Source organism: Cnephaeus nilssonii (genome assembly GCF_951640355.1).
Source record: "Cnephaeus nilssonii genome assembly, chromosome: 3".
In the NCBI taxonomy this organism is placed as follows: domain Eukaryota; kingdom Metazoa; phylum Chordata; class Mammalia; order Chiroptera; family Vespertilionidae; genus Cnephaeus; species Cnephaeus nilssonii.
The window spans coordinates 83911686-83937804 of record NC_137074.1 but is presented as its reverse complement, the minus strand read 5'-3'; positions in this window follow the sequence as shown (position 1 = coordinate 83937804).

Here is a 26119-nt window from a genome sequence, read left to right as displayed (position 1 = left end):
GTTGTGTTTTTTGGGAGGAGAGGGGTTTGATGATTGTTTCCATTTCTTCACTGCTGATCCACGTATTTAACCCTTTGCACTCGCTTGCTTTTTTCTCAATTCCTTTATTCTAATGCTAACCGTGTCAAGTCACACTCGACATCCGAGTGCAAAAGGTTAAGTTTTCTAATTCTTCATGATTTAGTCTAAGAAGTTTATATATTTCTAGTAACTGCATCTATTCATAAGATAATATGATTTTTATCCTTTTTTATTTATTACTTCTAGGTTATTGAATTTGGTGGCATAAAGACTTTAGAAATATTCTAGTATGATACTTTGTATATCTGTGATGTTTGTGGTGAATTCTCTCTCATTTCTGATTTTGTTTATATGGGTCTTTCCCCTTATTTCTTTAGTGAGTCTAACCAGGGGTTTGTCAATTTTATTAATCTTTTCAAAGAAGCAGCTGTCTGTTTTATTGATTTTTTTGTAAAATCTTTTTGTTCTCTATTTCATTTAATTTTGCTCTAATTTTTATTATTTCCTTTCTTCTGCTGACTTTGGGTTGCTTTTGTTCTTCTTTTTCTAGTACTTTAAGATGTGATGTTAGGTTATTTACTTGGGATTTCTCTTGTTTCTTGAGATAGGCCTGTAATGGTATAAACTTCCCTCATATTACTGCTTTTGCTGCATCCCAGAGGTTTTGATATGTTGCATTGTCATTCTCATTTGTTTCTGTATATTTATTGATATCATTTTTTTCTTTTTTTTTTCTTTGAGCCAGTCAGTTTTTAGTAGTATGTTGTTTAGTCTCTATGTATTTGTGGGTTTCTTTGCTTCCTTTCTGCATTTGATTTCTAATTTTAAAGCATCATGGTCAGATAATATGCTTGGTATAATTTCAATATTCTTGAATTTGTTGATGTTAGTTTTCTGACCCAAAATATGATATATCCTTGAGAATGTTCCATGTGCAATGGAGAAGAATGCATAACCTGATATTCTGGGCTGAAAGGTTCTGTTAATGTCAATCATGTCCATTTGGTCTAGTGTTTCATTTAAGGCCAATATTTCTTTATTGAATTTCTGTTTGGTTGATCTGTCTAGGGATGTCAGTTGAGCATTAAAATCTCCAACTATGATTGTGTTTTTATCTGTTTCTCCCTTTAGTTTTGTGAGTAGTAGTTTTATATATTTTGGTGTTCCCTAGTTGGGTGCATATATATTAAGAAGGGTTATGTTTTCTTGATGTAGTGTTCCCTTTATCATTATAAAGTGTCCATCTCTTTGTCTCTTGTTATGTTTGTTATCTTTAAATCTATTTTGTCAGATATAAGTATGACTTCACCTGCTTTTTTGTGGATGATATTTGCTTGGAGAATCATTTTCCAAGCCTTTTACTTTGATTCTACCTTTGTCTTTGCAGGTCAGATGTGTCTCTTGTAGTCAGCATGTGGTTGTTGTTGTGTGTTTTGTTTTTGTTTTTGTTTTGTTTTCCATTCTACTACTCTGTGCCTCTTTATTGGTGAATTCAGACCATTTACATTTAGGGTAATTATTGATATGAGGATTTCCTATAGTCATTTTATCTTTTGTTTTCTCGTAGCTCTGTGCCTCCCTTGGTTCTTTTGCTTTATGTTTCTCTGTGTTGTTTTTGTTTCTTTCCTCTTTTTAAAGCGATATATCCTGGTTTGGGGATTTTTGTTTGTTTGTGTGATTACCATTAGGTTTATTAAAATGAATACATACAATAGTTCTTTTCCCCTTTTGAGTGCATCTGATGTTTATCTTCCTTTGCCAGTTCAGACTTTCCCCCATCCCCTTTTTTGTTTTTGTTGTCACAAATGATCCCTGTTTATGCTGTAAGATTTTGGTGATCTTTCTTGTAGTTGTGACCTTATGTTCTTTGTTCCAGGCAGAATAAGTCCCTGAGTATTTCCTGCAAAGGAGGTTTTCTGGTGATAAAATCCTTTAGCTTCTGTATGTCTGGAAACATCTTTATTTTCTCTTTATATTTAAAGGATAATTTTGCTGGATATATTATGTGTGGCTGGTAATTTCTTTCTTTCAGACATTTGAATATTTGGTTCCACTATCTTCTGGCTCAGAGTTTCTGCTGAGAAGTTGGATGAAATTCTGATGGCTTTTCCTCTATAGGTCATTTGCTTCTTTTCCTTGGCTGCTTTGAGAATTTTTTCTATGTCATTAATTTTTAACAGCTTCAATACCAACTGCCTTGTCGAGGGCCTTTTTGGATTGAGGTAACTAGGTGTTCCATTTGCTTCTTGGATTCAAGAATCTAGTTCTTTCCATAGATTTGGGAAGTTCTCATCTACTGCTTGTTTTATAGACTTTGCATTGCATGCTCCCATTCATCCTCTTCCGCAATGCCTATAATTCTAATATTGCTTTTTCTGATGTAGACAGATAGGTCTCATAGAATTCTTTGATTTTTCTTTGTTCTCAGGTCTCTTTCTTCTTCTCTCTGCATCATTTCTTAATTCCTATATTCAATATCACTAGTTCTTTCCTCTATCTCAATGGTTCTGTTTCCTGTGCTCAGTAGTTCACTCTTAATCTTAATTGCATGATTCATTTCTAGGATTTCCTTTTTTTTTCCTTTAGTTTCAATCTCCTTGTAAAGTACTTGTTTTGTTCATTGATTTGTTTACTGAATGCACTGAATTGCCTATCAGTATTTTCTGGCATCTCATTGAGTATTTTCTGAACTTCAATCTTGAAATCTCTGTCATTTATATCACATACTTCCACATGTTTCAGTCTGCTTTCTGGGTATTTATCATTTTCTTTCTGGTCATCATCATTACTGTGGTTCTTCATGGTATTTGCTATCCTCCTTTGCTTATGCCTTTATCTCTGAAGAGGTCTTTCTATTATTTTCCAGTACATGGTGCTGAATTGCAAGATTTTACCTCTGTGGTCTCCCAGGCTTGAACCTCCAGGGCATAGATCCTTAAGACAGTACAGCCTTACTGCTTGTGAGTGGGGTTTGTTTTGCCCTCACCCCTGACCTCATGGGGTCCTGCCCCAAACACCGCTCCTGGGGATCAGCCACAGAGGGAAATAGTGATTCTACTCCATCAGCTCTTGATTTACAGATAATATGTTCCTTGACCCAACTCCAAGGGCAATGGGGGGTGAGTTTTGGGAGTCTAATTAGTGACATGGCTCTGTGGTTCTGTTTCTTTGTCTGAAACACAATGGCCCAGCCCCACAGTGGGGAGCCACATGGTAGAACCCCATGATCTGTCAGGCATCTGCTGACTTAGACACTGTTCACTCTCATCGCTTGCCACTCACCCTGCTAGGCTATCTCCATCACCTCCCTCCCCCAACAGCTCTCTGTTCCTCATGGCCAAAGGAAGCCCCTGCTACTGCCGGCTTTCTTCCCTCTCCTGGTCGAGCTGCGAGCTCTCAGCTGCAGGGCTGAGTCTTGTCTCCCAGTTTATTCCCAGTTGCCCAACTTCAGGTGTTTCATTGCATGGGTCTCTCAGGCATGCATCTGTATTGAGCAGGATTTCCTTTTTGAATTATAGATGGTTACTTGTTGAAATTTCAGGGGGAGAGAAAAAGATGCGCCCTTACACCACCATTTCTCTGAATTCACTTTCTTGATAGAGTTTAATATAAAACTTCTTTATGGGAATTAAACACTCCAACATTTTTAGACATTTATAATGTTTCTATGATCAACCGGAAGGCACTAATTTTTGTGTAATAATCTGCTCTAATTTTCCTTTGGAGTTTATGTATCCAGTGCCCTTCACTGTGTCTGACACATAGTGGGTTTTCATTAAATGCTGGTGGAATAAGTACAAGATTATATAGACAAACACTTTTATGTGTGCATACATTTTCTGTTTATTCTCTGATTTATGAGTTTATGGTGAATATGCAGGGAAAAGAATATTCCAATATTCTCCAGTTGAGGTCCATGGAACATCACTTTTATAAAAAGTTGATAAATATTACTTTAAAAAATGTGGAAAGGTCCATGGGAAATAGTATGAGAAATTCCAAATTATCAAAATTAAACAATGTTTTTTATAGTAGGACTTCATATGACTTTAATATGCTAACTTGCATAAGAACTCTCCAGTATAGTATGCAGTATTACCCAAATTTATTTAATAATATTGGGCCTTTGGTTTTAGGTGACAGACACATAACAGAATAGCTTGACTTAAAAATGGAATTGATCTGCTATGTGACTGAAATATCCAGGTGTAGATTGGATCAGGCATTCATGGCTACACAAGGTTCTCAAATGGAATCCATCTCTTCCTCTGCTTTCCTCTGGGGTAAGTTCATAATTACATAGGACAGTGGTCGGCAAACTCATTAGTCAACAGAGTCAAATATAAACAGTACAACGATTGAAATTTCTTTTGAGAGCCAAATTTTTTAAACTTAAACTTTTTCTAACGCCACTTCTTCAAAATAGACTCACCCAGGCCATGGTATTTTGTGGAAGAGCCACACTCAAGGGGCTAAAGAGCCGCATGTGGCTCGCGAGCCACGGTTTGCCGACCACTGACATAGGATATCCCAGTGAGGAGATAAGGATGGCCACTGTAAATTTACTCATACATTCTACTACATTAGCAACCCCAGCTCAATGACAGCAGCTCTTTCCTAATACTTCCAGGAAAATTCCACTCATATATAAGCTTTTCCAAAGAAAAATCTTTTCTATTTTGCTTCTAAATATATTTGCAGTTGCTAGAATAGTTTTTATTTTGAAGTTGGTACTCAATAAATTGAGTCTCATTTACTTGGCTCAAGCCACATTCCTGAACCAAATGTTGTGAACAGGAGAATGTAATCTTGGAATGGATCATGTTTCCACTTCTGGAGGTGAACAGAAAAAGGGTTGAACACATCTGAATCACGTGAACTGAGAGTAGAAGGAAGGAAGGAAGGAAGGAAGGAAGGAAGGAAGGAAGGAAGGAAGGGAGAAAGGAAGGAAGGAAGGAAGGAAGGAAGGAAGGAAGGAAGGAAGGAAGCAAGGAAGGAAGGAAGGAAGGAAGGAAAGAAGAAAGGAAGGAAAGAAGGAAGGAGAGAGGGAAGGATTAAAAAAATTGCTAATATATTAATAGAAAGATTTTTCTCCTATTATTTTACCAGCAGTCTTCTAGATATTGGATTATGCACAGATACTACATCTTAGTGTCAGGCCCAGAGTTTAATTTTATCCTACTTGTAAGCTAATCCATTATCCTGTTTTTATTTCATGGATGCTGTCAGAAAAGAGATTCTTTGTCAGAGGTGATGGGCTTTATTGCTCATGGTACAGCAACCAGTATGAGCATCGGTATGTTTGTTGTATCCATTTCCCTTGCCTGAGTCCCACGTGAGAGGGAACAGATGGTGCCCACATGCAGAGGTTTTGCATCACACCTGAGAAACAATAATTTGGGAACTCACCACTTTTTATAGCAAGCAGTAAGCCTGTCCTTTGGGGAAATAACTTAACTCATCTTCAAGGTTGCTCAATGAAAACATTCCTGGTAAAGGTACTGTGTAGAGTACTCATGGCATTTCACTCCTGGCATGCCCAGCAAGATGTGTAGAAGCCTGAGCGATACATGAAGGACTGTCTCCTACCACTTACCTTGAAAATATTATTGTAATCCCATTTCAATCAGATGAGATGACCAAAAAGTTTTGGAGTTGTCAGGGCTTTGTAGCACTTCAGAAATTCTGTACAATTGGCTCCTCTGTGGAACTATGCTCATACCAGGAGCATAAATTCAAATTCAGGAAAAATGTACATATGCTTTGGGGACCTTGGGGTTCATGGAAAAAAAGATATGATGTCTTTACCTTTTATGATTGCAGAACATGATTTTTTTGGTATGAAAAGAGAATAAATGAGATAACTTGAGTTTTCGGGGAGAATACATAAGCTCGGCTTTCTTTTAATACATTTGATTTCCAATTAGTAAGCAATTGCTCAGCATGCCCTGTGAAGAGTCTTCATGAAAATGAAGAGCACAAAGGTCTTCAGTGTGCCCTGTTCTAAAGCTGGCCTCCATGGTGGTTTGACAGTTTATCAAAAGTGACATTAATCCTCATAAACGGTGTTTGATTGTCAAAAGACAGCCCCCTTGTTCCAGCCTTGCAGTCTGAGCCACGCTTATTATTTTTCTTGAGTTCTTGTTCACAGGCTGCATGATTACCAAGCGGGCATGTGTAAACAGGAGGCTGTTTTGTGCCGATAAATGGATTCCCACTGTTGCACAGCCCTTAGGAGCCTGCATAAAAAAACAGTTGAGATGCAGAACAGAACACAGCATTTATTTTAACAGCAGGTGCTTATCATTGGTGACATTACCTGATACAGCTGATAATGTAAAGCATTATGACTTTGGAGCCAAATTTGGTTCATAAAGACATATAGGGAGATAAACTTAGGGCCTCATAGAAATTGTGAGCAATGCTTTGAATAGAATAATCTTATCTGCATTCATCATCCAGCTAGCTCTCTCCCCCACTGAAATGAGACAAGGTAGATTCATGGCTCCCATTAATGTTAATAGCAGCTTCAGAAGCAAATCCCTTGTTCCTCCCCAGGAGAGGACAGCTGCCCCTCTTGTTATAATATGCACAAAACTGTGTCAGTCTGAGCTAATTGGTGGGAATTTTGAATACAAGGAATTTGAAATTAACCTTTTTAAAATGGTGGCCAATACAATTATTGACGATAGCAGCTGCTGGCTAAAAAGCCATTCCATTTCTCGGTGGAGTGCTGGTTCTGGTCAGCTGGTCCTAAGCCTTCCCTGTTCTTGGGCCAGGTTATCTGCTCGCACCCGTTTCTGCTTCTGGCACTGGCCTGCCAGGATATGCTTGGGTGGACTAGGAAGGAAGGCTGTGGGTAAGACATGCTGGCATGGGATTCACTGATGATGGACTGTGCCTCTGAGATAAAAAACAAATTTAGCTATTTCTCTACTTTGTGAAGTTGAGTAAGTAGCTTAAGATCTTTGTATCCCATTTTAAACATTTATAATGACTCTTCTAATATTTTGTCCACAGTGTTTATCCTGAAGATTAAATGAGACAACATAGTTACAACAATAAGGAGTAAAATTAAGGAGCTTGTGGAGGTTCCCACTTGATTTTACTGAGGCGATTACTTGCAAGAACCTGAACCTCCAGTACCCTGATGTCTGCTGGTCCAGCTTGCCTGAGGAAGAAGAATCACTCTGCATAATAAAGAAGGAAAGGGCTTGGTATGGATACCGAATTTTTGGACTGGAACCCGGATTCTTTGTCCACCGGAATGGAAGAATGAATCCACAGACAGAAAGTGATATAGCAAAGGTGGAGATTTATTGAAGAATAAGTACAGACTCCCACATGGGGAGAGGGAAAGATCCCACAGAATGGACTCCCACATAGGGAGGGGGAAAGGGTCCCACTGAGTTCCTTTTCCCTACGGCTTATAAAGGCTGCAGATCCTCGTGCCTTGATATCCCCTCTGATTGGTCACTATTCCCTTTGACTGGTTACTATAGTAACTCCTGGGCTCAAAGGTGGAACCTCGTGTGGCACAAGTGAGGTTCTCCCCCCCTCCTTCCTTATTGTTCCCCTATCCCCTCTGGGCTCTCCTCCTTTCCTTCTGAATGAGGGGCTTCCTTCTCTTTACTCTTGGCTACTTCCAGTTCCCTTGTCTTATGTAAATGCTACTGTTGCTGTTCCCTTGCCTGATGAAGATGTAACTGCACCTGGCTTCCTTGTGTTATGGAAATGTACCTTCTCCCAGTCTGCAGCCCTGTGCTTTTTCATGTACCCCAATTCTAAAAAAAATCCCTAAGCCTGCCTCTGTTCCCCCCAAATTCCTGCTTCCGTATTCCCAAGGAGGGATTTGGAAGATTGGAGAGGAAAGAGAAGTTGAACTCAGAAAGGGAATGGCTGAATGAGCTTAGGGTATGATACACAGGGGGTATCTGATATGTGACCTTTCATCTGTCCCTGTGACACCTTTAATAAAATCCCCACTCTTCATCAGGGCATTTGCATAGGGAATAGTTTGGAGACCACACAGTCTTGGGGATGAGTATTGCAAACAGTTTGGCTCCAGAAGATACAAGATTTCCATTGTTAGAGGACATTAACATTGAAAGTTTCAGCTGCGGCTCCCGGAGAGGTAAGAGATAAGACATTCTTAGTGGGATGCCAGACTAAAATGCAGCTTTTCAAAGAAAATGAGAACAGGTAGGAAGGCTCTCAACTTGTAAGGAGAGGAAGAAGTGGAGCAAAGAAAGAGGACAGGGTGTTGAAGTGAGCTTTCTACATCCCAGCTGCTCCCTGGGCTCCTGCCTGCTGCAGTGTCCTCCAGCTAGCGAGCTGTCTGAGGAGCAGGCCTTCCCGGTCAGCTACCTAGATACTGAGGAGTTGAGCCTGAGTGGGCTCTGCCAGTGTCTGGTGAGCTGTCCACACAATTGACCACCGTGTGTCATGGCTCTGCAGCCCCTAGAGAGGCAGCTCGTGGCCAGGCTGCTCGCCCGGCCCTGCAGGACCTCAAGGTCATGGCAGGCAGCAAGTAAAAGCTCCAGTTGGACTCATGGACTTACACCCTTGCCCAGCTATGCTTACCCTCTGGAGGTGCCATCTCTACCTCTGACACAGATTGCCTTTCTGCCGGCTAAGGAGGGCAAGGGCCCAGGAGCCAGGGAACCACAGTTTCCTCAGTGGCCCAGGATCCGTCCTCAGGTATATAAAGCCTGCCTGGGACAGCAACAGAGAGCAGCCAATTCAGAACTTTGTAATCTTATTTCCCTTATTTTTTTCCCTCCTCATATGTTCCTCCACCCCCTGCTAGTAGGGTGTGCACCTAAAGTTTGAAAGTGGGGAGGAGATGAGAGGAGAGAGAGCAGGCGTCGGCAACCCTTCCTTTCCATTAGTGCACCAGACTCAAACGAGGGAACACTGGGCAACTCTTACCTTGAACTGGGCTTAATATCTTGGTTTAGATAGTTTTCCCATCCTCATGGAGACTGTGTTTGTGACTTAAACTGATGGTAGGATTCTGCATGATCTTACAATAAGCAGAAAAGCCATGGGGCCTGCAGTGTTTCCCAAGGCCTGATTCCTGGACCACTAGCATCAGCATCTGCTGGAAACACATTAAAATGCAAATTATCAGGCTCCGCCCCAAACCTCCCACATCAGAAACTCGAGGAGGGCGGGGCCAGTCCTCAGGGAGATTGCGATGGACCGGAAAGTTTGAGAACCCTGTGTTAGAGCAGGGAGGCAAGCACTGGCTTTATAGGTGCTTTTATCTTGCTAATGATTAGATGTAAGTAAAGGTGGAGAAAGGCAATACAGGCACATCTCATTTTATTACACGTTGCTTCATTGAGTTTCAAAGATGTGTTTTTTACAAGTTGAAGGCAAGAGTATCCTCCAGCAAAAAAGATTATACTTCCCTTTATCAGGGTGTTCTGGTGCTGTACCTGCATTATCTCCAAGGTGTGCCTGTATACACTTCATGAATAACCATTTAGGGGTTATGTGAGGAATGGAAGCAATAATTTTGCATGATACAGATTGGGCTGTCAGACCATTGTTTTCTGCTAGGACATCTTTTTGAACTTCCTGGCTGGTAAATATCCAGGTTGGGTTGGTCTGTGTAATAACTGCATCAACTTGACAGGATGCATAGCTTTGCTGAAACTGGGGCCACAAAGTTAAGAAGAAGCCCCCCCCCCCCCAACCCCCCCTCCCATACCCATCTCATGATGGCTCCCTTAAACTGGTATGTAGCACTTACGCCCGAGCAGGATAACCATAAGCAGTATTATAGTTTGGCAAGGACATTCCGCTAAGTTAACATTTCCATATTGTGCATGGAGCAAATCTCAAGAAAAAAACAAATTTAAGAATAGAATCTAAATACTTTTCTAAATTAAAGAAAGTAAGAACTTGCTGTTAGTAAATATATAAAAAATATGAATACATGATGAACAGATTTTCAAGCCTGAACATTGTGCCAACTCCATGTCATTTGTTAAATAAAAGTACATGGTGTTTCACAGAGGTGTTACCAGGTGACATGAATCATAATGGTTGTAAAAATGTGACAGGCAAAAACCAGTAATCCCAGACCCTTAAAAAATAAGGTTCAGTGTAATTTAAAAATTTTTTAAGTGTAAAATCAGAGATAAAGTCACTCAAGACAATAAAAAAGCTATTCAAAATTACTATTATTTTAAAGAATATTTTAAATATAAACAATGAGATAAATAATTGTAATGTAATGATGTTTTATATAGTGTTCATATGTTCTCTTATAGACTACTAGAAGCCGGGTGCATGAAATTCATGCATGGGGAGGAGGGGGGAGTCCCCTCAGCTCAGCCTGCACCCTCTCCAATCTGGGACCCCTCAGGGGATGTCAGGTCTAAACCGGCAGTTAGACATTCCTCTCACAATCCTAGACCCCTGGCTCCTAATCGCTCACCTGCCTGCCTGCCTGGTCACCCCTATCTGCCCCCCACCCTTTGCTGCCTGATTGCCCCGCACTGCTTCTGCGTGCTGGCCTGATCACACCTAACTGCTCCCCACTGCCAGCCGGGTCACTCCAACTGCCCCTCCCTGCCGGCCTGGTTGCTCCTAACTGCTCTCCCCACTGGCCTGGTCACCCCTTACTGTCCCCCCTGCTGGCCTGGTCACCCCCAACTGCCCCCCTCTGCCGTCCTGGTCACTAACAACTGCATCCCCTCCATTGGCCTGGTCGTCCCTAACTGGCCCGCCCCTGCCAGCCTGGTCGCCCCTCACAGGCCCCCCACTGGCCTGGTCGTCCCACACAGCCTGCTTGTTCAGTCATTTGGTCGTCCCTCACTAACCCCCCTGCCAGTCTGGTTGCCTCATGCAGCCTGCTTGTTCAGTTGTTTGGTCATCCCTCGCTAACCCTCCTGCCAGCCTGGTCATAGGCAGCCATTTTGTGAGGGCATGAGGGTTAATTTGCATATTACCTCTTTATTATATAGGATTATAGTATAATAGTAAACATGAGATTAATTGTATTTGTTTCAATTTTTCTTAAAACTTGAATTTTTAGAGATTTATTTTATTCTTAAAGTGAAATTTCTTTTTAAGAGGAACTTTTTTTTCTATTGCCTCTTTGGATCTAAATATGATTTGCATATGTGTGTGTGGTGGGGTGAGGGGTATTAAGGTATGGATATCACTAATTAAAATTCACTTTGTAAAAAATTTCTCTGTGAAATATGAGTGTTACAGAAATATTCTTCTATTTGTCTTTATTATGGTCTTTTTCTCTAGCTGGGTTATAATCTCCATTTAGAATTTCTCATGTAATTTAGTGTGGTGCAATAAAACCATAAAGCCTCAATCAATCTTTTAAAAAAATATACCATTATTGTTGATAGTATTACAGTTGTCCCCTTTGTTTTTTTTCCCCATTGGCCCCCTCTACCCTCACCTGCCACTCCCAGGCCTTCCCCAGACTATTGTTCGTGTCAATGCGCTATACATATAGCATATAAATTCCCCCATTAATCTCTCTCCCCCTCACCCCACCTTCCCTCTGAAAGTCGTCAGTCTGTTCCATGCTTCTATATCTCTGGATTTATTTTGTTCATCAGGTTTTTTGGTTCATTAGATTCCAAATATGAGTGATATCATGTGATACTTATTTTTCTTTGGCTTATTTCGCTTAGCATAATACTCTCCACGTCCATCCAGGCTGTTGCAAATGGTAAGAGTTCCTTCTTTTTTTACTGCTGCATAGTGTTCCATAGTGTAAATGTACCACAGCTTTTTTATCCACTCATCTGCTGATGGGCACTTGAGCTGTTTCCAAATCTTAGCTCCTGTAAATTGTGTTGCTATGAATATAGAGCTAATTAATCTTTATGCAATGGCCGGATAAGCTAGTTAAGAACTCTTTTCACCCTTACTATCATCTGCCTACATAAGTCCTTCTTGTTAGTCCCTCAGCAGACAGATGATAGAGTTAATTTGGGGTTAGGATAGAAGCAGCCTAATATCTGAAACAATTTCACTAGGAATAGTCAAAGGTTTTTGGGAAGCAGTCAGTGGTTATAACTGCTCCTTTTTTGGTTTTCTACAGCAAGGACTTTTTATTTCAAGACATGATTTTGAAAATTACTAAAATTCTCATATAAAAAAGTTCTAAAATAAACTTCCCCTAAGAGTAGTATCAAAATATTATTCTTTGAGCTCTATAACACTCCATTATCAAACCTGTATCCAGTCATATGTATTGGGTTGAATGGATCCCATGAGATGTTAGGCTTATTGACAGCACAACCTTGCAGATCTAGTCAACTTCTGAAACTTAATTGGCTTAATACGTTCTAGTTCCTCAACCAGGAGAGGAAGGATAACATCTCTTGGGATTATGGAAGAAATAAAGTCATATTGAGACTGGTAATAAAGCTCCTTGGTTTCTGCAAAGGAGAGACCTTATAGAACCATGCCATGCCTGCTTTTTCTAAACTTTTGAATTGAGTGGTTGACCTAGCAACAATCTGAATAGCAAAGCATGTATTTTTTATTGCCCATTTTCCTGCTAAAGCATATTTTTGATTGAACCATAGTGGAAAGCCTAATTAAATGTTACAGAGACTCTCAGAACTTTAAACCATTCTCTTTTTCCTGTTTATGTGACAACACAAACAAGTCTAATGTTTCCTTTTGCTGGCTGCAGATGTCCATTGTGAATGTACATGATGAGCGGTGGAGCCAGGCTTCCACAGAGCTGATCTTCGGAGTAAAAATGAGGCGTTGCACATCCTGCAGGTGCCTCTGCGGAGGGAATCTTTTCACTCTGAGGACATTTAACAGATAAAATATACAGCTGGCCAAAGAAAGCCTGTAGGCTATTTCAAAGTTTTTATACAAAATAAATGCTTCATAAAGTTTGCTTGAAAGTAGAATTTTCTCTCATTTTTATTCTAATAATTCCAGGCGCTTTTCAAGGCTGAAAGTACTATTTTTAAGAATCCGATAAACTCCAATATTTAGAGTTCCAACAGAGAGAAAAACTGTCCATTAGGCACATAATTTGCAGGTTGTATTCAAGTAAACAAAAACAAAAATGCAATGATTCTTATATTTTGCCAATAATTGCTGCTTGCAGCTTGATTGTTTTGAAAATGTCAAGATCTCTTAGAGCCACACATTTGTGCCAAAGCCTTTCAAAGGACACCTAATGAGAACCATTTATGGAGATGGTGTTGATGTCTGACTGGGAGAAAGCTGTTCATGTGCTTAGCATTTGAACTAGAACTCACCATCTGATTTTTTTCAATCAAGGTCTGGGATTTGGAAAGAATCTATTGCTGAGTCCAAATTGTCTACTGAAGTACTTATGACTGAATTGGGAACTGAAAAAAGTATAGTGAGAATTTTCCCTTTCTTCCTTTCCTCGGAAGCCCCATTGATTGTACTGCCTGAGTCTGTGGCTCCCCCTGTGATGACTCAGCTGTATTCCTCTTCCAAAAATGCCTGCGTTCTGAAATGATTCTCTTTTCTTTCTAACTCCCTGCTGGAACACCAGTTCTTTCTTTCAGCACAGCTGACCACAGCAAGAGGAAAGCAAACAGATGGAGTTAATTCACGCTAACATGAGAAAGTCTGCTAGCCTCAGAGGGGGTATTTGCTTCATAAAAGAGGCTGCTTCAGAAGCTAAATTTATCTTTAATTTTCAGAATTTTGGAAATGAAGTAAAGATCTTCAACTGTAGGGAAGAGACTTATGTTTTTGTATTTTTTTTCCAGTATTTGGTGCATAATACAGCAGGAAAAAAAAAGTAAAGTCACCTTAAATGACCAGAAAAAACCCCCACACAGATTGAACTATGACTGAATGGTTAACACCTTTAAGACAAAAGGCCTTAATTAGATATTGGCCACTCTTGCAAATGTTGAGAAGAATAGTCACAGAGGTACATTTTTACAAGGCCTATCCTAGCATAGTTCAGAGATGAGAGTCTTAGATAACAGAAGTTTTAGTAATCTTTCTTACTGGCAAGAAGATGCTATATTAAAACAGATCTTATTTACATTAAGCATTTGATTCATCTAATTAACTCTGTTCTATTTTCAAGTTTTCTAAGCAAACTTCTGGTTACATTTAGTTTCCAGGTAATTCTGTCCACAATTCTGGTCACAGGGGCTTGAAGAACTCAGGACCCATAATAGTTATTTTTTTTACATAAGTCAGGCGGGGTCAGAGAAACAGAAACACTGTGATTTTTTTCAGAGATTGTACCTTATGCAATGGTGGGAGATGGTTAAATAGTCTCTGAAAGGCTGTTGTTTTTGCACCCTTTCTGGAGCTTAGAGTCTGCAGGAGAGTTAGTCAAGAACAGAAAGTAGATGTGAAGTAGGGGAGAGCAAGGAACCCATTGGCTAATCTGGAGTCCATCAGGATGGACTGGAACCTTGGTCTCACACTGTCTCCAACTTTGATGGTGTGGGTGACCAGCAGAAGAAACTGATGCACTTTGTTACAGAGCCAAACACACACCTGGGCCAGGAGACAGAGAACCTGAAGGGCAATTGAGGGAAGATGTGCCCTCTATCAGTTGAGTATTAGCTGAAGTATCAATGAACTTGAGCTGGAACAGCACCTGGTGCCCCTGAACCAACCTGAGGGTGAAAGCAATATGGCTGCTGCTTCAAATCGCCTTCCAAACTCAGGCAAAAAGCCTCTTTGGCCAATGCTGGAAGGAATTGTGGGAAATGTAGTTCCAACTGAGCTAAGTTGCCATGATATCCCATCCATTACACGGAATAACATATTGGCATTCTGGTTTTATATATCTTATTCGTAAACTTGTTAATAAGAATCTGGCCCAGAGCGATGAATCTACTCTTGATGTCCTGACAAAAATAAGGGGCCTGGCTGAAGGCCAAAGCCTGGGGAGAAGTTTATCCCACAAAGCTAATGAGTGACACCCTGTGAGGCTTCTTGTTAAGACTGCCTATCACCCCCCCGGGCAGTGCAGAGGCAATCTGTCATCAGTTTCCTACTGCTTGCCTGTAATCCTTTTTGCTTTCTTTCTTTCTTTTTTTAAATTCCTATACCTGGAATGTCTCAAATCTCCACTTCAGAGCTTACTGTGAACAGTGATTTTTCTTTGGTGTCCAGAAGACAGAAAGTGAGAATAATAGTTCTTCCGTCCCAACATTATCCTTCTGCTCGCTAATTATCAAAAGTTCTTTCGTTGTCTGTCCTACACTACTTTTTGTGTCAAACTTCTATAGGAACCAAAATATTCAAATATTATAGATAAAGCTATACATGTATTGCTAGATACGTCAACCTACATTATCTTACTAGCTTTTCACAGCATCCTCAGAGTCTCTCATATGAGGACATTGGTTCTAACTCCTAAATATCTATTTGGAGCTATTATAATGAAATTTAGTTTTAACCTAAATTCTTAATGAGATAGGTCAGTGTGATTGTATTTACAGGTATATAGGACATCCCAGGTAGTGATTCCAAGAAGGGCATGGGGTTGGGGTGAGGAGGGAAGAGAGAATTGCAGTCACTCTTTGAAAAACCTCTTTTCCAAAAGTAGGTTATTTAGAAAAAATGTGAATAACAATTTATTAAACTAGAAATCTCCAACATTCTTCAGCCTTAATCTGCTAGTGGGTTCTAGTAAACAATTAATAGTTAACAAAATGCTAGAAAGAAAATACTAATAAGGCAATTTACTTTTGAAAGGGTGAGTTGTATCATTATAGGAGTTATTTTCTTTCTCATATGCAATTCCTTTGGCCCATAATTATAAAAAAGTTCAGAAGAAAGAAATGAGCAGACTGTAAGTTAGAAATAAGACTGGAGAGGATTGCGGATCTGCAAGGAGAGAAGGCAGGCGAAGCCCCTTGATGCAAGGATCACAGATGGCTTTTGTTCTGAGCTGAGCATTTGCCTTAGTCAGGAGAAGCTGAACCTTCCCCTTTAACTCAGGAACTTCTCCAGGAGGGATAGAGGGGGGTGGAGTTGAATGGAGGTGGGGTGGCGGTGCGGGGGGGGGGGGGGGGGGGCGGGGGGAAATTCTGGGTAAAATGGGAGTGGAGAGAAGAAATGAAAGAAATGCAGCTGCCCATAGGACACTACTCACAGAGACTCAGACTTGTGGAAAGAGGGGTTAGAATGACAGTGCCTATCAGTCAGTGAACACAACCACATCACATAGAAGTGCTCACATTTTCCCCAAATTTTTGTGTAGCATTGACTGTCTCTTTAAAAATCCCCCTCCCTTCCCTACCTAGCTTTAGGTTTCTGGGATTTGGCAGCAAGATAGTCAAAACACAGAGAGTGAGATTTGCAGGGGAGGGAATAATTGAAAAGCTTACTTGCTTATTAGGCATAAATTATATCCTGGGATTGATGCCAGGGTGGTTTTGGAAGGGCCAATACAGATTGATCTCTGAGAAAAGTGAATTTATTATCAAACAGTCTTTGTATGAAATCTTAACTAATGAGGGGCATGTCAGAGCCCTGCCAGTTAGGCAGCTCCGGTGAGCAGTTACAACAAGGTTGGGAGGTTGGATTCTGCTGATACTTGTTTGGCAGAGACACTGCTGTTTGGAATCTCCTGCTAATCACAAGCTTGTCCAGAGCATTTCTCACTATCATAGATCATCCTCCACTCAATTGTAATGCATATTACGGGGAAGAGCTACCCAAATGTAAAAGGTGCTGTCAAATACGGTGGCGGATGTCTACCCCAGCGAGTGTTCTAAAGCTGAATGTAAGTTTTTATATTGAATATTGTGCTGTAACCACAGGAATAACTGTTGAATGGAAAATGTGACTCTGTTCTTGGAAGAAGAGCACAGTCCAAGATTATTTACCTTATCTTGGGAATAAAGAAGATTAAATTACAGCTACAAAATATTTAATTAGTGTCTGTGGTTTAGATGAGTTAGAAAAATCTCAAGCAAGTGGTTAAATAGAGGAAGAACTATTATTTATGAATGAGTTAGTCAATACTAATAAATATCTGTAGAACAAATTAAAATGTATAGTCATTGAATTTTCTTTACAACACTATGACATAGATATTATGATCTCTTCAGTTTATAAAAGAGGAATTAAATCCATTTCACTAACTCAGTGGCTCTCAAATGGGGGCAATTTAGCCCCAGGGGACATTTCTGGCAATGTCTGGAGACATATCTAGTTAACATAATGAGGCGAGGGTAGAGGTTGGGGAAACTGCTAAACCTTGTACAATACACAGGACAGCTCCCACAACAATGAGTTACCCAGACCATAATGTCAATACTCCTGAGAGTGAGAAACCCTGCACTAAGGTAATGCTATTTCGTGGTAGAAACAGGAATAACTAGAATGGTAGAAACAGAACTGGAATCCAGGTTCTATGAAGGACCGCACCTCTCCCTCCAATGTTGTCCTCATTACAATATGCCCCATTCTCTTCCCACATGAGATGTGTTTAGGACAGGATAAATATTTTCAGGAAAACAGGAAACTCTAAAAAATTTGTACTTTTGGGACTTCTATGGGGGTGAGGGTTCATCACAAATGCACAATGAATGTTAACTCACTCTTCAACCTCTCTCCTCTTCCTGGAAGATAGTGGGTGGGGCAGAAAGTTTCAAGCTACTAATCATGGATTAGTCTATCTGATAACCTACTAGTCCCCATCCTGGAGCCACCAGGAGCCCAATCGGAGTCACATTAGAACAAAAGATGTGCCTATTACCCAGGAAATTCCAAGAGATTTAGGAGCTCTGTGTTAGGAACCAGGAACCAGACTCAAAGACCAAATCTATACTAATAAAAGGGTAATATGCTAATTAGACCCGGTCAGCCTTCTGGACAAAGCAACAGTGGCGGGGACCGAGGCAGAGGCGGTTAGGGGCGATCAGGCCGGCAGGGGAGCAAGCAGTTAGGGGTGATCAGGCCAGCAGGAGAGGGCAGTTGGGGACGATCAGGCAGGCAGGCAGGCGAGTGGTTAGGAGCCAGAGGTCCCGGATTGTGAGAGGGATGTCGGACATCCCCTGAGGGGTCCCAGATTGAAGAGGATACAGGCGGGGCTGAGGGACACCCCCTCCTGTGCACGAATTTCATGCACGGGGCCTCTAGTATCACAATAAAAGATGTTCCTAATGCTGTTATTATTCAGGAAATTATAAAGGGTTTTGGGAGCTCTGTGTTAGGAACCAGGGGCAGAAACCAATATATATTTTCTCTATTATTTCACAGTGTCCTAAGTAAATTTCATATTTGGCTAGAGTCACCTCACATTCTTAAGGTCCTTTCGTTTTCCTTTCTGCTGGTTTCTCTTTCCTTATTTCAGAATTCATAGGCATGAATCCCACAGGAAAAGGAAGGGGAAATCTTGTTAGAGTATTTCTACCACTCAAAGACTTTTAGATCTAAAATCAAATGAGAGGAAATGGAATTTTTTGTGTGTGGCAGAATCAGCCTTTTTCAACATTAATCTTTTGCATCTTTAATCAACTGTAAAAGAGGATGAGGAACTAACTAAATAGGCAATAGATATTTATGCCTAACTTACAGGAAGGCAAGATGAATTCCAATCCTCCAACCAATTAGGGGCAGAATAATTTTCCTACATCTCATTAAGAGTTGTGCAAACTCAACAAAGTGGTGAACGCCCCACTGGTTGGATCTGTTAATCCCAGGAAAGAGAGTGTTGTCCAGGAAACTCGACTCAAAATGACCCCATTTTAAGACACCACTGCGGAGTGTGTGGCACAACTAGCTTTCTCTGAGCAGTCCAGGAAACTGTAGCTGAATTCTACTCCTGTTCACAATAAACAGATAAACAGAGTAATCATGTGAAAATGCATGCTCGAGGTATCTCTACTTAGAGAGGCCCACAAAATAGAATTTTTATGAATGATCAAGGTAATTCAGACTATCGGCTTACATCTTTTGAATAATTTAGATAATAGATCTCCATTCTCCTTGGGAATAACTGTGACACTTTGCAGATGAAGGAGCAATAACTTATCACTTTGGAACGTGATTGGTGCGTAACAAACACAGTGCAACAGTTACTGCCCACCTCTAGGAAGGGTACTCAGTTTACATCCCTCTATTTTACCTGCATGGAACCTGAAAGACCTGCTCTTTGCAATTGTGTTTTGAATTTAATTTTTGGCCTGTTTCTCACATTTTGTAAAAGGGAAAACAAAAAAATATGTGGTCACATTATTGTATATTTTATAAGTATATTTATTACAAAGTAACTAAAGCGAAGATATGGTATGAAATAGAAAACAATGATATTTCTTCTCTCTCTCTCTTTTTTTCCTGTTGTGTTTAGAATGTTGAATTCAAAGAATCAAAGTAATTATATTCCAAATTTCTTGGGACACATTTACCATCAATTTTTGTAAAAACTACTTTTTGTTTGGTTTGTTGTTCCTTCCCTCTTCATCCTTGACTCTCTTTCCGCCCTCTCCTCTCACAGGCACCCACTCTAGCAGGTGGATATGTATAAGTCCTTGCAATATGGATAGTGTTGTTTCATGTGGGAGGGGTTTTTAATTTATGTTGCTGGTATTATGTCTCAGAGCTCATTTATATCTAACTCTTTGTACTCAATACTGTGTTTTAAGAAATCTATCCACGTTTCAATAAACCATTTTAATTGTTTCTAACTGCTGCAAACTATCCCACAGAATGTATCTGCCTCGTCCTCATTATCTGTTTCATTAACGATGAGCACTAAACCCATACCCCCCTGATTAATTTCTTTGTCATTTAGTTCAGAATTTAAATTGCATAGAGTCAGGGATTTTTGTCTGTTTAATTTATTGTTGAATCCCCAGCACACATAGTAGGGGTTTGAGAAAAGTTTGTCGAATCAATGAATTGACTCATTTGCATTTGGCTAACATGGATAATATACAGCTAAATTAAAACTGCTTAGGTCTAAACTTTCTTAGAAAATTCTACCCTGACTTCTTAACACAGGTCAGGTTTTCTTATATATGCATTCTATCCTGGGCTTTTCTATGGAGGTACCAATCACAGTTCTAATTGTAATCGCCCCACTTTCTCGATTGGCTTGTTCATTACTGTCTAACACAGGCCCTGACCTTCTCTAGGCTTTCACTCTGTCATTTGGCGATCTCTGCAACAGGTTCTCACTGGCATGTGATGCTTGCGTCTGGGAAGATAGTGGTAGCAAGAGAAGTAGTCTAAGGAGTGGGAGAATCTTAAAATCTCCATCAGCATCAGTCAGGACCTGGGCAAATCAATAATTAATCACTATGTAAATGCCGCCTTAATATAAGCTTTCCAGTCCTTTTCCCCAGGCCTGTTCTAACCCAGTTCTGTGCAGAAATCCTGGAAGAGCCTCTGACTGAGGCTGATACACATTGATACCGTGGTTCCCCAGTGTCCTCAATGAGGCATAGTATTGTGCTTCTCTCCATCCTTTAAACTACAATTTTAAGTCCTCTTTATTCTATGAAGGCTGTTTGGACAGAAAGAATGTGGGTGAGAGAAAGGGTGAGAAAGCAGGGGGAAAAGTGAGCACTATGTTCATAAGAAAGATGTTAGAGATGCTTTCAAATCCTCCTATCTAATAAAAGAGTAATGTGCAAATTGACCATCACTCAAGATGGCTGCCCCCATGTGGACACAAGATGGCCACCACAAGATGGCCAGGAGGGGAGGGCAGTTGGGAGGGATCAGGCCAGCAAGGGAGGGCAGTTAGGGGTGACTAGGCCTGCATGGAAGAGCAGTTGAGGGGCACCAGTTCTGCAGGGGAGGGCAGTTAGGGGGGACCAGGTCTGCAGGGGAGGCCAGTTAGGGGTGACCAGGCCTGCAGGGGAGGGAAGTTAGGGGCAATTGGGCTGGCAGGAGAGCAGTTAGGCATCAATCAGGCTGTCAGGGGAGTGGTTAGGGGATGATCAGGCTGGCAAGCAGAAGCGGTTAGGGGCAATCAGGAAGGCAGGCAGGCGAGCAGTTGGGAGCCAGCAGTCCTGGATTGTGAGAGGGATGTTGACTGTCCATTTAGGCCCGATCCTACCATGAGTGGGCCTAAATGGGCAGTTGGACATCCCTTGAGGGGTCCCAGATTGGAGAGGGTGCAGGCTGGGCTGAGGGACACCCCCCCCCCCGCCCCCCGCACAAATTTCGTGCACCTGGCCTCTAGTATTAAAATGATTAAGATACTAAGACGGCTATATTTGAAAAGAATTACCAATTTAATTATTCTCAGTGTCCTTGCCTGCTGTAGAAAAATCCATGGATTTATGCGGTGGGAGAACCTGGCTCAATTTGCGGCTAGAGCCTAATCAATGCCATACGGTACTCAACAAGGCTGAATGTAATCTTCTTCACTTCTCCCACTGAACTTTATAATTTATTAAAAATAAATTCAAGATCTATATTTCCAAGCATCATCCACTAGTGCAGGGTTAATTATATAACTTCAAAACATGCTAGCAATCTTCATAGATAAATTAGTAGCTGGCATAAAATCTAAAGGGAGAAGAAATAGGCTCACAGGCTGACAATTTCTGTAGTCAGGAGTACATGGAAAAGGCAATTTAAACATTCATCCTATAGTTTAAACACTAATTGGTTAGTAGTTTGACCACAGACATTGATATTGTTGATCTTATTAACTTCACAATATCTCCACACATTAAAAATGCAGAGGAAAAGTAAATGTATAAAATAGAAATCAGACTGAAAATGTTCTGTTGTCTTGAAAGCTCAATTAAGATGCAATGGCAGGTTTGTAGTGTGAGATTTTTAGGAACTAGTTTTGCAGAAAACTGACATTCACTTTCAAGTAGGAATCATGTAGTATCCCACAGTAGTTTTTCACTTGGTTATCTTTTAAATGTTTTAAATGTTATTGGATCTGTTCTCTCTCTCTCTCTCTCTCTCTCTCTCTCTCTCTCTCTCTCTCTCTCTCTCTCTCTCTCTTTCTCTCCTTGAGGGACAAGGTAGAAATATACACTAGACTGCTAATATTTAGAAACTGTGAGTGTATATGTGTATGACTATTAAGATATGTTATATTTAACATTTTAATGGCACTTTCTTATTTCTTATTTCTTCCTTTCTTTCTGAGCTATTTCATCTGAGGTCAACATTTAAGATCATTGTTTTCTTTACTGAATTGCATTTTATCTTCTCTGTGGAAAGGAAAAGGTTATATTCTTTGTGATCTGTTAGAAAGATTCAGGATTCTTAGGATATGGTGAATCAAAGGAATTTTTCTGAGCCCAGGGTTGTAATGGGGAAGTGGAATCTATCTGTTGGGTAATAGCTCTGGGAAGAAACTATTTAGTCTATGCTAATCTGTCTCACAGACCTCCTCCTCCCCAACCCCAGAGAATCCCTCCAGATCTTCTCATGCTTATTATATTGTCCCCAGCCACACACAACTACCAACTCACAAAGGTTTGTTATTTTCTAGCATTGTCCCCACTTCAAAACTCCATGGTTATTATAAAGGTCAAGCTATCCCTTACCTTTACCATATCTACTCCTACTGCACTTAAAGTTCTATTAACTTGATTTTACCTATAAAAATTTTTAAACAATATTTTTTAAATCTGATAATTAAGAGAGAAAATATATTATTTATGAGTTGTGCTCTTTAGGAAAACAAATCTATTTTCTAAACTTCCATTTTTCATCACAAATATAGAGATGATCATTGTAAATTTAAGATGAATATCAGACCAGATAGCCAACCAACAGAAATTTTAAGAAATCTTTATTGAAAAGGACTGTATCATGACTCACTGAAAATTCTGATTTAGGTCTTTAAATATATTTTCAGACTCATGATTTCAGAGATTTTTAAAGGAAAGTGTATTTAATCATTGTATAGTCTAGTGGTTTTTGAAAGTTGGAAGGGAAAGTAAGAACAAATCCTATTTCAAACAAATTCCTACCAGAACGAGAAAACAGCTGCCTCGGCGATGAATGGTGCCCAGCGTCCACGCCCTGTGTTCTCCTCCGTGGAATCCCAGGGCTTCATGAAACGTCATTCTAAAACCAGTGTGTCCAGATTCCTTTCCATTTTGACTCTTACACACACATTTCCCTTTGTCTAACATCCCATTGCCACATTGTGGACTCCTCTGCAAGGGAACTGAGCTCCGGTCTTCCCTGGATCTCAGGGCTAATTTCCCTAGGCTCCTTCCAAGGCCACAGTCACTGCACCTTCTTCTCTTCCTGCTGCTGCATGTTCTCAGAAAGCCCAGCCAAGCTGTCCACTAATAGCTCTGGAATCTGCCCTTACCCATTTCTTCAGCTACTGTCAGTATTCTAACCAGTCTTGCTGTTTCTGGCCTCTCCCCAATTCAAACACTTCAGTCTCAGGGATAGTCTAAATTTATCACAAGTAAGTAATAAATTTAAAGTCCTCAATTTCCTTAACAGCAAATAAAACTGTCACACGCTGGCCATAAGACAAAGAATAATTGAGTGGATGAGCCTCTGTACTGCTACAAGACATTCCGAGTAAGATATTGGTCCTCCCTCCAGTAAATCCCATCACAAAGTGATCATTTAGCTTGCTGAACATTGTCATGAAGACACGGGGTAGGTGAAAAAAGAAGTGATTGTAGAAGCATAGTTTCTGTTATGAACTGAAGCGGGCCCCCAGACCCCCATGCATATATTGAAGACCTAACACCTAGCATACCTCAGATTCTGACTATCTTTGGAGATAGGACCTTTAAGGTTAAATAAGGTCATATGGGTGGGACTTTATCCAATATGACTGCTGTCCTTGTAAGAGGGAAAAACATGGATTGGCTGCCTCATTCATGTCCCCTACTGGGGATTGAGCCTGGTGACCTCTTGGTGCATGAGAGAACACTCAACCAACTAAGCCACACTGTCCTGGCATAAATTAAACATTTAAAAATAGGTAAGTCCCCTTTGTATCCCAGGTTAAGATATCAAAGCAATGCCTCAAAAGGATGCTTAATTTCCAAGTTTATTCTATTCTAGGTTTATAAAATACTAGTGGCCTGTTGCACGGAGTCATGCACATTGAAAGAAAATTAATTAGAAGAGATATTTTAATATCACTATTTGTCCTTTCTCTATAATAGAAGTGTCAACGAAATTCACGATCAACAGACAGATTGAAACACATGCGTGCGATTGGCACCAGTGAGAGCTTTATATGTATCACACATTCGAGGATCAACTTAGCCTTTTATATATATAGAATAAACTCGCTTAATTAGAGCTGCTTTCTGATGTAGCTAAACTTTTTCCAGCCCAGTGAAGCACCACAACTTCTCTTTCAGGTAATTGTCAGCAACACAGCAGTAAATATCAACACAAAGCAGATTATTATTGTAGATCACACAGGGAGAACAAAGGGTGAAATATTTAACTGTAGCAGTGTTTGACTATATTCTGCACAGTGAGAAAACCTGAAGTCATTTTCAAGGTCCACCATTTCTTACTTCTTTTCAGTCGGGTCAAGTTTCTAAGCTTTCTAAATCTCCATTTTCTGGCTAATGAAAATAAAATAGGATTCTACCGAGTCTCCTATCTACCTACTCCAGGACTTCTGTGAGGATCAAATGAGAGGAGGCATGGGAAAACGCTTCACAGACATTTGGTTAAAGTGTAAAATGTTTGCACCTGGCTATAAAGCAAGTTGTGTTCCTGAGCTGAAGAAACTCCAAGGAGGCTAGTTGCTAAGGAAAGGAAACCTGGCATTGCTATGTGACATTATTACCTGGTGTCCATAGCCACCATTTCCAGGCTGGGCTGGGCTGTGGGCTGCATTTTGTGCCATGGTGTCTCAGCAGTGTTGGCTGTGATTTGGTGGGGTGTTGCTCTGGGGTGGTGGTGGGGCTTGTGTCCCACTTGGGGGAAGCCAAGTGTTGCTTTGTGGGCACCAAGTCTGTGGTGCCGTTTCTATGTAAATGGCCAGTGTGCATCACAGCAGCTCCTGTGTTGAGTTTCTGGCCCCTGGTGGTCAGTGTGCTTCATAGCGACTGGTTGGATGGACACTTAGCATATTAGCCTTTTATATATATATATAGATGAGCACTCAAATACATCTTTGGGCTTAACAGTATAAACCTTTAATTTTTGTTAGCATGCAGGTTATAAATATTTGAAAGCACTTCCATACTACTTATTTAAAATATTTTAATCTTGTCTAATTCTCAATTTCTCACAGGCTTTATCATCATCAATCTATAATAACATATTTATGGAAAATTAGCTGTCTCTCTTGTTTTGTTCTCCATAATCTATTATTCTCTCCTCCCTGGAGCAGGTCAGAAGGCATATATCACTATAAATTTGCTCAGTTTTGCTATTGGTGTCTGAATTATAGCAGGATATACCTATATGTATAATTTTCTTGACTACAAAAATACATAATTTATTCCCTTCTTAATTTTCCTCAATTCCTTTTGAGTGTGGTTTCAGTAGAATTACCTTAGCAACATTGCACTATTGCAGAAAAGAATATGCCCAGAATTAGCAACATAGACCGTTCTAGGAGCATCTGAATATGTTTGAAATATAGTAGTTCAATTGTCATAATATATGATGAACACTGCACACAAAAGGGAAACAGTTTCTAAAGAGATTCTGTCATTTTTGAAAACATAAAAAAAGAATAGTTGTCAAACTCTCACAAGGTTAATGACTTCATCTTAATAATTTTGATAAATGGCAAATATTTCACCTGTGTTATAAAGACATGCAATAAATTTTAAAACTCTTTACAATTGTTTTGCCTTTTCATCCCCCCTCCACCCCTGCCCCAAGGAAATCTAGCAGTGCCTCCTATTTCAAAAATATTTCTTTAAGATCATTTAGCTGATATTCCCTCACCTACAAAATACAACCATTGCATAGCTAACTAATGAATTGATCTAATTTTATCAGCAAAATTAAATATTCTCTCTTATCTAGTTAGGAGTTCTAAAGGTTCCTGTGTGAAAACCTCAGCGAATGAGTGTTCTGCATACTAGTTTGCTTTATTAGATGATTATTTTTAAGCTAATTCCTGCTTGGAGAGCCATATATTATTTCCTTTCTTAGAAAAAACCATTATGTTTAAGATACATGAGAAAGATAT